Consider the following 13,274-nt stretch of genomic DNA (forward strand, 5'->3'; position numbering starts at 1 on the left):
TTCGGTTACTCGCAAGGAGTAAACTCGCGAGCGAGCCCGAAGACTCGTCGCTAGCTCTTTTTCGCGCGCGCGCCGTTCGATGCCGAAACATCGACGCGCGCGCGACACGCTCGTATGTGCCATTTTATTTGCCGCCGGTCTTGCTCAGCCGGTCGGCGACACTCTGCTGTGTTTAACGCTATTATGTAAAGCGTACGAGAGAACGACGAAGGCGAAGTAAACCCCACGCGAGCCGCCGCCTCCCTCTTCTTCTCCTCCTCTCCGTTCAAAAATCCACAAGATCAAAATACTCTTTTCTTATTCTCCCAAATGTTATGATGCGCGGTCTCGAGAGACCGCGCGATTCACCCTGACGCTAATCGACGATGGCGATGCTTAGACGTCCGAGGACTGTTCTGTCTGGTTCGTTACACGTTTAACCGCACACGACCAGCCCATAAGCTTTCGCTACGGCGTACAAAGCGCGCGGGAAAGAAGGCAACTCTATCCCGCCAACTCGTATTCCGTGCGAGTAGATGCTCGGTAAGCGCGACGATTCCGCTGCTGCGTACGAAACGAGAGGGAACCGCGCGGCAACCACACTAGAGGCGTGCGCGCCACATAAGAGCCATTCGGTCTTGCGACAAACCGACTCGTGGCAATGCTGTGCTCGTAATAAATAAGTGTTGCGTTAATTTTGCGCGCGTTCGGCGACGAACGAGAAGAGCCGCACCGTAATCCCCGGCGAAGAGAATACGAGACGACGCGAGAGTCGAACGTACGTTCTCGCGAGACACGCAACCCCAAGCATGAGAAACTTGGCGGCGGCGCGTTCTGCGACGATCGTATATTATTTTATATATTCGTGGTTTCCAAAATCAAACATTTTATATAATGTTTCTCTCCGTGCAGAGTCGCGACCACAAAATCCGTTCTCGACCCGTTCGGGCGATTCTTCGGTTTGTCCAACGTCGAGAGCGCGACACGTACACATATTAATCTCTCCTACCTCTTATAGTACCCAACCGACCGCCAAGCGGTCGGCGACGTACGGAGAGCGGTCGAAACACGCCGGAGTGGCGAGAGAACTCGAGAAAGTACGTTTACGACTCGTCCGGACTCGCTGCTGACTCGTTCGACACGCCGAGAGCGACGTATCTCTTATAGTACCCAACCGGCCGGCCAGGCTGTCGGCGACGCACGGTCCTACGCACGGCCGTATGCGAGCGCGAGCGCCGAAAGGCCGTTCAATCGAGACATTGTCGCGGAGGGCGAACGATCGAAAAGTCCTATTGTACGATAAAATATTATCACGATAGCCGTATGGCGAATGTCAACAACGATAATTTAGCATTAATTTAAGAAGGAAACAAACGAAATGCCGGTCAATAAGGTATAAGCACCGACGTACCCCCGGGCCGGGCGGCACCTCCGGACCGGGCGGCACCTCCGGGTCGGCGCCTCCGGGCCGGGCGACACCTCCGGGAACCACGCCGACCGGCGGCACCTCCGGGCCGGGCGACACCTCCGGAATCACGGCCGACCGGCGACACCCTCCGGACCGGGCGAACCCTCCGGGAACTACGGCCGACCGGCGCCCACCCTCCGGGACGGGCGGCACCTCCGACGATAGAAGACTCTCGAAGTCAGACGACCGCCGGCGGTACCTCCGGAACAACTTAACGACGATTTACGGCGCCGCAACGAGGAGAGCTACGTAAAACGTTTCGGACAAACTTCTTACTATTGGCGCTCGCTCGACATGAGGGGCGCTGTCCGAATTACTACTACTCGAAACGTGTCTCTCAAACCCACGTGTCGGAGACATATATTTCGAATTATTACGGATGATACTCAACACGCAAGCTGCGGTGACCGCGATTACGGTACGGAACACTCGCCCGATGCGAAATTCACGCGCGCGGCAACCGAGACGGCTCGTTACGGGCGTGATTATACGTGCGGCACCACATAACGGCCGGCGTCAACTTAGGGGACGGACGGCACCTCCGGGACGGGCGACACCTCCGGACGACCGAATGATTTCACCAAAGTCCGTCGCCCGCCGGCGGTACCTCCGGGGCACTTGACGGCGAGTAGCGCCCGCTACGAGGAGATAATGCTACGATACGGAAATACGTTTCGGACAAAGGTTTCGTACTTTTACGCTCCGCACGACCGCGCGACACGATTATTACGATATCTGCTAATTCCCGGTTACCACTCGTCGGATGCACAATCTTCGAGATTCTAACGACCGATACGTGGACGAATGCAGGCAGGATGCCGATAAGCGAAGCCGGAGTGTTTGCACGAATAAACTTTCCGATGCGTCCTCATTTAATTAATCTCATTTAGCTCGCTCGTTAGCGGTACAAAGCGAGAACTCGGGAGGAACAGGCGCAAGTTCGCATCGCGGCGCGTTGCTCTCGCCCGGGGAGCGAGAAATTTTCCAGGCCCGATAGCGGCGTGTTCCCATATTAGCGGGCGACACCTCCGGCGGCACGCGCCGCCCGTAACCCAAGTACGATCGCGGCGTGTTGCTTTCGTTGGCGGGCGACCCCCTCCGGCCCGCCACAAGCCGCTTTTTTTCCCAAAATTTGCTCGCGGCCCTGTGTTTTTTCGCCGAGCGAGCGACAAATTCTCCAAGTTCGCTCGCGGCGTGTTTTCTTTCGCCGGGCGAGCGAGAAATTCTTCCAAGTCCGTTCGCGGCGTGTTGCTATCGCCGGGCGAGCGAGAAATTCCCTCCAAGTCCGTTCGCGGCGTGTTGCATTCGCCGGCGAGCGAGAAATTCTTCCAAGTCCGTTCGCGGCGTGTTGCTTTCGCCGGCGAGCGAGAAATTCTTCCAAGTCCGATCGCGGCGTGTTGCTTTCTTTGGCGGGCGACACCTCCGGCGGCACGCCCCCGCCCGTACCAAGTCCGATCGCGGCGTGTTGCTTTTGTTGGCGGGCCGACACCTCCGGCCGCACAAGCACGCTTTTCCAACTTCGCGTCGCGGTGGGGGGGGCGTGTTGCTTATCGCCGGGGGCGAAGCGACCAAATTCTTCCAAGTTTCGCTCGGCGGCGTGTGCTTTGCCCGGGCGAGGGCGAGGAAATTCTTCCAAGTCCTGTTCGCGGCTGTGTGCTTTCCGCCGGGCGAGCGAGAAATTCCTTCCAAGTCCGTTCGCGGCGTGTTGCTCTGCCGGCGGAGCGATGAAATTCATCAACTAGGTCGTTCGCGGCGTGTTTGCTTCTCGCCGGCGAGCGAGAAAGAAAAGAAGAAGAAAATTTCTTCAAGTCCGTACGCGGCGTGTTGCTTTCGCCGGTGCGAGCGAGAAATTCATCCAAGATCCGTTCGCGGCGTGTTGCTTTCCCGGGCCGAGCGAGGCAAATTCATCCAAGTCCGCTTCGCGGCGTGTTGCTTTCTGCGCGAGCAAGAAATTTTTCCAAGTCCGTTCGCCGGCGTGTTGCTTTTCCGCCGTCGAACGTGTGGGGTCTCGTCTAACCGACAAGACGAATCCCCAAGCCGAGAGCTGAGTCTCAACAGATCGCAGCGTGGTAACTGCCTCTACCGAGTACAACACCCCGCCAGGTACCTAAGTCGTCTACAGACGATTCCGAGTCTCGACATCGAACTTGCGAAACCCATGATCGACCGTTAGACGCCGTGCCGTCGTAGCGGTGAGATCCCGACGACGGGGCGATGGCGCCCGTACGGCAAACCGGGCTCGTGCGACGACCGGCCCGAGGACCGGCCGCCTAGTAGTGTCACATTGTTTTGAGCCTTTCGACTCACGAGACTCCTAGAGATATCATTGCCACCTTCGACTAGAGAGGATACGGCCTTTAGAGGCGTTAAGGCATAATCCCAAGGATGGTAGCTTCGCACCACCGGCCGCTCGACCGAGGTGCGTGAACCAAATGTCCGAACCTGCGGTTCCTCTTGTACTGAGGCAGGATTACTATCGCAATGACTAGTCATCAGTATGGGTAAAACTAACCTGTCTCACGACGGTTTAAACCCAGCTCACGTTCCCTGTTGGCGGGTGAACAATCCGACGCTTGGCGATTTCTCTGCTTCGCAATGATAGGAAGAGCCGACATCGAAGGATCAAAAAGCGACGTCGCTATGAACGCTTGGCCGCCACAAGCCAGTTATATCCCTGTGGGTACTTTTTTGACACCTCTTGCTGAAAACTCTTCAAGCCAAAAGGATCGATAGGCCGTGCTTCGCAGTCTCTATGCGTTACTGAACATCGAGATCAAGCCAGCTTTTGCCCTTTTGCTCTAACGCGAGGTTTCTGTCCTCGCTGAGCTGGCCTTAGACACCTGCGTTATTCTTTGACAGATGTCCCCCCGCCCCAGTCAAACTCCCCCGCCTGGCAGTGTCCTCGAATCGGATCACGCGGGAGTATTAACGGCGATCGGCCGAGGCCTCACGCCACTCTGACACGCTTGGCTCTAGACAACCGTGACCGCCGGGGCGCGAAGCCCTCGGGCACGCGCTCCGCCTAACCGAGTAAGTAGGAAACGATGAATTGCAACAGTAGTGGTATTTCCACGGCGATGTTGCCATCTCCCACTATTGCTACACCTATCATGTCTCCTTACAGTGCCGACTAGAGTCAAGCTCAACAGGGTCTTCTTTCCCCGCTAATTTTTCCAAGCACGTTCCCTTGGCAGTGGTTTCGCTAGAAAGTAGATAGGGACATTTTTTTTTTTTTTTTTCATTTATTTCTCATCAGTTTTAATGCAGCTCGAGCTTTCGGTCATGCCGCCTTGTTCTTTGTACTCTTTTTTTTTTTAAATCTCGTTTTGCTCCAATTTTTATTCCAATTGTGTAATTCCTCTTATTTTCCTGTGTATATTCCGATAGCTGATTCTGTTTTATTTTTCTTTCTGTATAAGGTCGCTAGCCGTTGCGGAAGAACCTAGTTTGCCGCTCCGTTGCCATCCCTGCCACGTGGAGGCGGACCTTCTACTATCTTTTTTTTTTTTTTTTAATTTTAATATGTTCTTTTTCCTCTTCTCAAATTGTCTCTTGCGAAATTCATTAACTGGTTTAAGTTTTCTTTAGTTGCTAAAAGTTTTTCTTTTTTTTTTTTTTTGTTTGTTCCATTTTCTCCGGCCTGAAGTCCTGTAAAGCTGGCACTCAAAGAGCATATGCTCGACGGTCTCCTCTTGTCCGCATGATTTGCAGTTTTTTATCTTCTGTCAGCCCTCTCCTGTACAGTGTCGAGTTTTATTGGGCCGTATCCCGTTAATAGATACACTACTTCTCTATTTGGTTTGAACCACTCATTTTTTGCGCACGAAATCCACCTGGTTTATAAATTCATACAGGTGCCGTCCTTTTTTTTTCTTCCTCTCCTCCCATCTCCTTTGCCATTCCTCTTCTATTGCTGCTGCTGCTCTGCCCTAGCTTCTTCGTCTTCGTCCTGTATTGACATCCTCGCTCCGTCGTTCATGTATAATGTAGTCTTTCCATGTCACAGGTTGTTTCTTCTTATTTTACCTCTGATGCCTCGGCTCACGTATCTCCAGCTCAAAGGATCTTCTCCCGCTAACGGTTTGCATGGCGATGGTTTGATGTGGTTCTACACTGCTTTTGTGAGCACGAGCAGGATTGTTCTTGTGCTGCCAGAGGTGTCTCCGTACCAGCACATGGCTGGACTTATCGTACCATCCAAGCGCCCCATACGTAACAAATCGGCAAAATTACTGCGTTGTACACTAATTTCAACTACCCGGGTTTTTAACCCCTATTTATTTTGCCATTCTCTTTATCGACATAGTGAATTTTATGAGTTTATTTCTTGTTTCTTTTGCATGCTGTACAAAATTGAGTTTTTTCGTCAATCAGCAACCCCAAGTATTTTACCTCCGGTTTAAATTTTACCCTGTAGCCGTCTATCTTGAGGATTGGCGGTCTCTCTCGATCGAACCCACCCTTCAAGGTCACTGACAAACGGTCTTGCTCGACGAGACTTTCAACTTATATTTTACGCACCATTTTTCTAGTGTCCAGATTATTTCGTCTCCTAATTGCTCCACTTCACGTCTCGAATTTGCCTTAACAAGTATAGCAAGGTCGTCTGCGTAAGCGATGGCTTCAATACTGTCCTCGTCCTTTGAGTCTCACAGGTACTTAGGAGTCGTCCATCGCCCAATTCCAGCCACGGGACCATAATTGACCCCTGTGGGCAGCCCCTTTTCATGGGACGAAGGACTTTCCTTGCAGTTAGACCTCACTTTTATAGTTCTTTCGTTAAAGTAGCTAGAGATATTTGCAAATAATTTGCTACTACTGCACTCAGCCTTGATCAGGCGAGCTCTGATCGCCGGCCACCACAGGTTATCAAAAGCCTCTTCGATGTCGATGAATAGGGCAACAACGTACTTCTTTCTTCCTCGAAATTACGCCCTCCCTGAAACGTATGAAGGCATCTTCCGCAGACAGTCCTGGTTTGAAGCCGTATTGATTTTTATTTTCTAAGCCTCTCTCTATATAGGAGATCTGTACCCTTTCCACCATATACGTTCGTATATTTTTTCCAACCGTAGATAAAAGTGCAATTGGTCTATAGGAATTGATATTTGTTTTATCTTTATTGCCTTTTGGGATGAATTTGACATTGTGCTGTTTTCCATGCTTCTGGGAAATGACCACTTTTGAAACAATTATTAAACAGGTTATACAATATAGTTTTGTTTTGCTTCCATAGTGCTTTCACTACTTTCTGCTGTAAATCATCCAATCCTGGCGCTTTTTTATTCTTGGATTTGCGGATTGCTCTGCCAATTTCTTCTGTTGACAATTCTGGCTCCATGTTATAGTTTACGTAACTATTGTTCAGCTTTCTAATTTCCCAGTGCTCCTCTCCCTCTGTCGTGATATCGTCTTTTTGGGGCAGCTTTCTCCAGAAGAGCCTCCATAGTCCTCTGCCAGTTCTCCGTTTGATCCCCGTTTGGCAGCGTCAGCGAGCAGACCACGTTGGGTATTCTAATTTTTTTCCCTGCGATTTTGTATGGGATTCCCCAGGATCCTTGTTTCCTTCCTCTGTAACAAATTTTTGCCAGGACTTCTCCTTACCTCACTTTTATTTCCTTTCTGTACCTGTTTTCTAACCTTTCGATAACTCTTTATTGCAGTTTTCGATTTGCTTCCACGTCCTCTTAGCTTATATACTCTCGATAGCTGCTTCTTAGCTTTAATTGCTTCATTTCTTCGATAACTGAGGTCCCTATTCCACCACGGTATTGCCTTGTTGCACATCCTCCTTCTTGGGATTGATTTCCTGCAGGCGCTTTGCAATGTGGTGTTAAATAGTTGGACTGCCTCATCCGGGATATTGGTTTCTAGTTTCTTCTTTGTTTTTCCTCAGTAAATTCTCGGTTATTAATTCCGCAAATTTCTCCCATTTTGCCTTTTTAATATTATAATTGCTAAGCCTAAAGAAATTCCTACTCTGTGAGTTTGTTTTAGAAACTTCGTAGTAATTATGTTTGTGGTCACTAGTTGTACTTTTCTGTAACACTTTCCATTTTTTAATTTGGTCAACATCTTTCCGTTGATTATAGTCAGGTCTATATTCGATTCTCCTGTTGTTGATGAATACGTATAGGGGTTTCCTGGTTCGTTGATAATGTATAACTCATTCGCAAATAGGAAGTCCTCAATCTGTTTTGCCTCGGTCATCAGTTTTTGGGCAAACCATAGTTCCGAAGCAGCATTTGCGTCCATTGCTATCACAATATTTTTTACTCCACTTTCCGAACAATGTTTTTTTCGATTTTTCCTCAAAACGGGTCTATCGGGAGCGAGAATTGGCAGTAGACGCTTATTAGTACATCTCTTCCGAGTCTGTTTTTATGCGAACGCAAAGAACGTGTTCTGATTCCTCGTACTGTAATGAAACACCACCTCAATGCCCTCTTCCCTATACACAATCGCAACCCATGGGTGACCGACACAGGCTGAATTTTTCTCATTCCTGGAGACGAATACTACCCTCTTACCTTGTCCTTGTATACATATGGTTTCCTGTATACAAAGTACATTAACGTTTGATTCCCTCATGAAAACCTCCAAATTAGCAGCTGCCGTTGCCGATCTCTGTGCGTTGATTTGCGCAATTCTTAGTTCCATTGTATTCTGCTAACGGTAAATTTCCCACATACTTTGGTGATTCGGGGCAGGAGCTATTCCTGATCCCGTGTTTTACATTCTTTTCTCCTATTTCTGATGCATTTACGCATTGAGGGTCGAGCTTTTTTGGACATTTCATCTTTAAGATGGCTTGTTTTCCCCACAGGTTTCGCACAGTTGGTCTGAGTGCCTGCAGATTTTTGCCATGTGGCCGAAACCGTGACATTTGTAGCACCTGATTAAGCTTAGATACTCCTTTACTTTATACGTTCTCCATTTTATAAAAATTCTTTCACGCCTGTATTGCACTTGCGCCCAGTGTACCTGGGAGCTGAATAATCCAATTGTTCTTTCCCCTCCTTGTTTTAAAAGAGCGTACAAACCTGACCCTCTTCTTTTAATCTATCTAGAGTTTCCTTATCTATATTTTCTAAAGTTTTTATTTAGCAAGTCCTTTTTATTTTCATCCGCTGAAGAGGTCCGTATCAAACATCATATATGAAATTGATGGTTTGATCTTGTTAGGATTCTCAATTTTTAAACCCACTTCGTCCAGGTTTGATGCCTCAATCAATGCTATATCTTCTCTGTCCTGACCTCCATTATTACATACACACCTTTCCTTCGCATTTGTCTTATGTCTCGAACTTTGATCTCGCTTCTTACTGTTTCTAATTTATCCTTCAGCGCATTTTTTGATTTCCTCGTTGCTTCTTTCGTCCTCGTTCAGCACCGGTTTGATTAGCACAACTTCAAATTTATCCTCATTTTTACTCTTGATTCAGGATTATTTCTGTGACGGGGGTTGTCCAGTCGCGGCGGTTACTTGAGCAAAAGTGCGCGAGGTTGAAGTGTTACATGCCCTTTTATATCTTTCCTTTTCAACTATCTCTTCGTGGCACTCTTGTTTCCAATACCCCCCCATTTGGCTAAATAAACTTTATATGCAGTTCTGGAAATTTTGTTGCTTTCGTTCGTTGAAAAGGAATTCTTCCAGTTCTGTCCTAACTTACTTATTTCTTTAAGGCTAAGATACTTCGTCTTTGATGTTCGAAGTTCCTTTATTTTCAGGTACTTTGCTCTTTGGTTTTTCTGCGTTTCTATATTTCTCTCTCGGCTGGCGTTTTCTTCATCGAGATCCACAGTGCCTGCCTCTCGTTCCAGAGTGTCCCCCTTTTCTTTTTCCTCCGGTCAGTATCCTCCTGACTCCGAGTGGATAAGGCCTCTGGATACTTCCTTCCGTAGGGGGGGAGGTGATCTGTGCACCGAACCTCGTCTTTCGAACGCAACCCTTTCTCTTTTCTTTCTCCCTCTCATCCGCACTTATTTCCTTGCCATCAACTTTAGTTTTGACGGAATCCTTAGCTTATCTATTATAGTTTTGATTTTCCAGTTTTTATTTTTAATCTCCCATTTTGTTCCCACGAGTATTGTGGGACGGAAAGTCCACCCAGCAGAGCCCCCTATGCCATGGGTAAGCCTATTTCCCCGGGGGGGGCGGCAGGTACCCCGGGGTTTGGCCGCTAGAGGGCCGGTCTACACCTCCCGGCCATGCATCTCATCGTCGTTGCGCGCCATTGCTTAAATTAGGGTATTTTTTATAGAGGCTCCTTCCTCGCAGCCCCGGCGCTTAAAGCCGAGGCCCCCGGCCCCTAGAGACGGTGACCTAGGGTTCGGTATGGGGCCCGAAAATGAGTCTCGGACTTTACGTAATACCGCAACGTACGGATCACTCTTAGCACCTACACCTCATCCATCCATGTTGTGATGGGTGAGAGCCCCCCCACGACTACAAGGTTGGTGATCCACGGGAGAGTAGATAGGACAGTGGGAATCTCGTTAATCCCATTCATGCGCGTCACTAATTAGATGACGAGGCATTTGGCTATGTTTCGTCTACGGTGCGCGACGACTGCTAACAAAATCACAGTCGCCAAGTCGCCACCGACTACGATATTGCAGAGCTGTTTATTGTTTTGGTGTTCGCAGTCAACAACCTGGAGCGTGAAGGTCGGAGCTAGCCCAAGGCAGCTCGTACTTCACCTCGACCATTCACGCAATCATCAAACTCGCGCGATTGATGCGGAGGCCCCCCACTCTACGCGCCATCCATCATGCACCACCATATGAGAGCCACGTTCCGCCTTCCTTGTTATAACGCGATGTCATTGCTGTTAAACGTTTTCTAATTCAGCCAATGACCCCACAAAACCTCGAGTCGTTTAACGTTCGGACTGGGCGGACGTTAAAAAAAACCCCGCTCTCGCAACTCAGACTCGCTTCGCGACTCCAGACACCTCGCCACGGGAAATTTTTAATGGCGGGGTAAAACAGAACATTATTTCGAGTAAGCTTCCTGTGCGCTCCGCCACAGCGGCTGCCAGAAACATTACATGATCGTACTTTCCCAAACCCTTTCGCTGTGGACATCTCCCAACGCGGTTTTTTTCTAGACACTACTTGCGCGTCTACGACCAAATGGCCTACCACCAAAATTAGGCTATGGGCAGGCGGGCCCCCCTCCGGCCGGCAACGTCCGAATCCTTGGGTTTCCGCATCGACGCGCCATCCCTTCTCTGTAAATACCACCAATTGCGGCATAGGTCTCATCCGCAGGATTCCTTTCCCTCCTGGTTCGAAGCCGCGTTTTTTTAACGCAGTGAGCCGCGTCTCGGTTTTCGGGACAACCCGGCACGACAGCGTTATCGCGCCCCAAACACGACCCCCGGAGCATCTCGCTCTAACGTAGCAGTTAAACCCTTTTTTGGTGATAGTGCACGTAGTCGGCAAAATGGATAGGCAAATCGGCCCGCCCATACCCAGTAGGGCTCAGGTTGGAGGCCGCAACCTTTGAGTCCACTCCCAGCCACGACCGCGCAACCAAACCCCCACACTGCTGCTGAGCTTTTAGCGGTTGTAGTCACTCTATGCCCCGCCCTCCACTTTTTTTCACACAACAGCTGCCCCACCAATACGTGGATTTTCGGCAGCCGCGCAAGGGTGGGGCAGAGTACTCCGACAAAAACCCTGCACAGCGGTTTATGCTTCAGATTGGGAACAAAGTTCTCAATAGAGCCTCCCAGCCCCCCATCTGTATCGGCGCATCAGGACCAGCGGAACATCATTTGGGGAAAACGCAGCCACGTCGCACCCATGCGTACGATGATTCCTTACCCTTGAGGGTTTTGGCCGAGACCGTACCCCCCCTGTCCATCGTGAAATACCGTGGAGGAACAGTCCACGGCACAACCCCTCAGCCGCTGTGCGGCTTAAGGTGCCCTCGTAAGTTGCTCATGGCCCCGAGTAAGGGTGGAAGCTTTTCGAGTTCCCTAGCACCTGCAAGTACTCGCAGCCCAGATACGTCCAGACAAAAAGACCCGGGATCTTTGGCGGTATCATCGCTCCCCCCCGTGAAATAAGGTGTGGTGTCCACCTTCCTTTTTTGTCCCCCCTGCCGGCCGGGCGCCACATGGACAAACACTCCGGGGGCTTTCCCCCGTGATCTCGAGGCCCCCTTCGCATAAGGCGTCATGAAGCCGTGTCAGTTTTCCTGCAAACCCAAACTCTGGTAGAGGCCCGGAGCACATGTCGTTGCGTAGCCCAGTGCATTGATAAGCCGCCACCAACCGTGCCAAAGTCCTCCCAGAGAATTTCCCCGTACCGGCCGGGAACCCCCCTTTTGGGGCCGGGCCGGGAAGAGCGGGGCTGCCAATCCTTTTCATATTTTTGGAAGTGTCTTATTTTACGATCCCAGGGGAAAAGCGGTACCCCCCGCGGGGGCCGGCCGATCGGAAAATACCACCCTTCTCAAGGAATACCGTTCTTGTTTTGGGCAATTTATGAGGGGATCGTCTCTGCCCGGAGCAGCAATTTTAACAAACGCACGAAGAATCGCAGGAACAGCGTTCCAACATCCTCGGCGTATCTGGTCCAATCCGGGCGCAGTGCCAGTCCTACGGAAATTCCTGTTCACCTCTGCAGGTGTTATAGGATCCCAGAGCAAGGTCTTTTCCGCCACAGGAACTGGATCCGTGGCAGCGCCATCCCCCGAGACCTTCGAGTGAATCCCTTCGGGCCCGACGTAAAGGCCCCGCCCGCACTCCCCTGGGGCCGCCTCCCCAAACGCTCACGCAAGTCCGTCATTCTCCATCCGCACCGCTGGGGGCCCCATAAGGGGCGCCACAGTTAAGGAATTCGACAGCAACGGGCCCCTCGCCACCGAGTCGCCCTCGAGGATACCGACAACAGGACTTCTTGTTCTTTTTGTAGAGGGGTTGCCAATTGCATCTCCCTCTTTTTCTTTTTCTCCTTGCTCTCTCGTTAACTGGGGACGTGCTTCTTTGCCGAACGCGTTGCGGAGGGCGCACTTGTAGCGGCCGAGGGAAGATCATGCCCAGCCATCTTTCGATAGCCAAGACGTCGACCCTCCCCGCCGTCAGAGCATCTCTTGCCGTGCCAGCAAGAGTTTTCACTCGTAGCTACGGAACGCCGCACTTCTGCTCTACGAGTGATTGTATCTTGTCCCGAGCCTCTGAGAATTTGTCAGGGGGGGGCTGATGTGCCTTGATCGTCAGTACCCCAAAGGGCCCCCCCCCCCCCCCCCCCCCCCCCCCCCCCCCCCCCCCCCCCCCCCCCCCCCCCCCCCCCCCCCCCCCCCCCCCCCCCCCCCCCCCCCCCCCCCCCCCCCCCCCCCCCCCCCCCCCCCCCCCCCCCCCCCCCCCCCCCCCCCCCCCCCCCCCCCCCCCCCCCCCCCCCCCCCCCCCCCCCCCCCCCCCCCCCCCCCCCTTTTTTTTTTTTTTTTTTTTTTTTTTTTTTTTTTTTTTTTTTTTTTTTTTTTTTTTTTTTTTTTTTTTTTTTTTTTTTTTTTTTTTTTTTTTTTTTTTTTTTTTTTTTTTTTTTTTTTTTTTTTTTTTTTTTTTTTTTTTTTTTTTTTTCTTGGAATTTCTTCACTTGACATTCAAGCATGGGCAGAAAACACATTGCGTCAACAAAACCCCCGAGGGCCATCGCAATGCTTTGTTTTAATTAGACAGTCGGATTTCCCCTGGCCGTGCAAGCAATATAAGCTAGAGCGTTGAAGAATGGCGGCCGAAGATATACGGAGGAGACCACGATCGGACTCGCGCCCGCCACCGGACGCCTCGCAGCAAGGAGAGAAGATCAGCGG

At 50.8% G+C, this 13,274-nt stretch overlaps 1 pseudogene; it reads right to left on the reverse strand.

Annotated features, from left to right (window-relative positions):
* Window positions 1-3,473: 3,473 nt before the first annotated feature.
* On the reverse strand, window positions 3,474-4,713 carry LOC146720115 (large subunit ribosomal RNA; annotated as a pseudogene).
* Window positions 4,714-13,274: the final 8,561 nt, after the last annotated feature.

The sequence above is a fragment of the Nylanderia fulva genome, unplaced genomic scaffold (genome assembly GCF_048542155.1).
Source record: "Nylanderia fulva isolate GAGA-0341 unplaced genomic scaffold, ASM4854215v1 Scaffold777, whole genome shotgun sequence".
Taxonomy (NCBI): domain Eukaryota; kingdom Metazoa; phylum Arthropoda; class Insecta; order Hymenoptera; family Formicidae; genus Nylanderia; species Nylanderia fulva.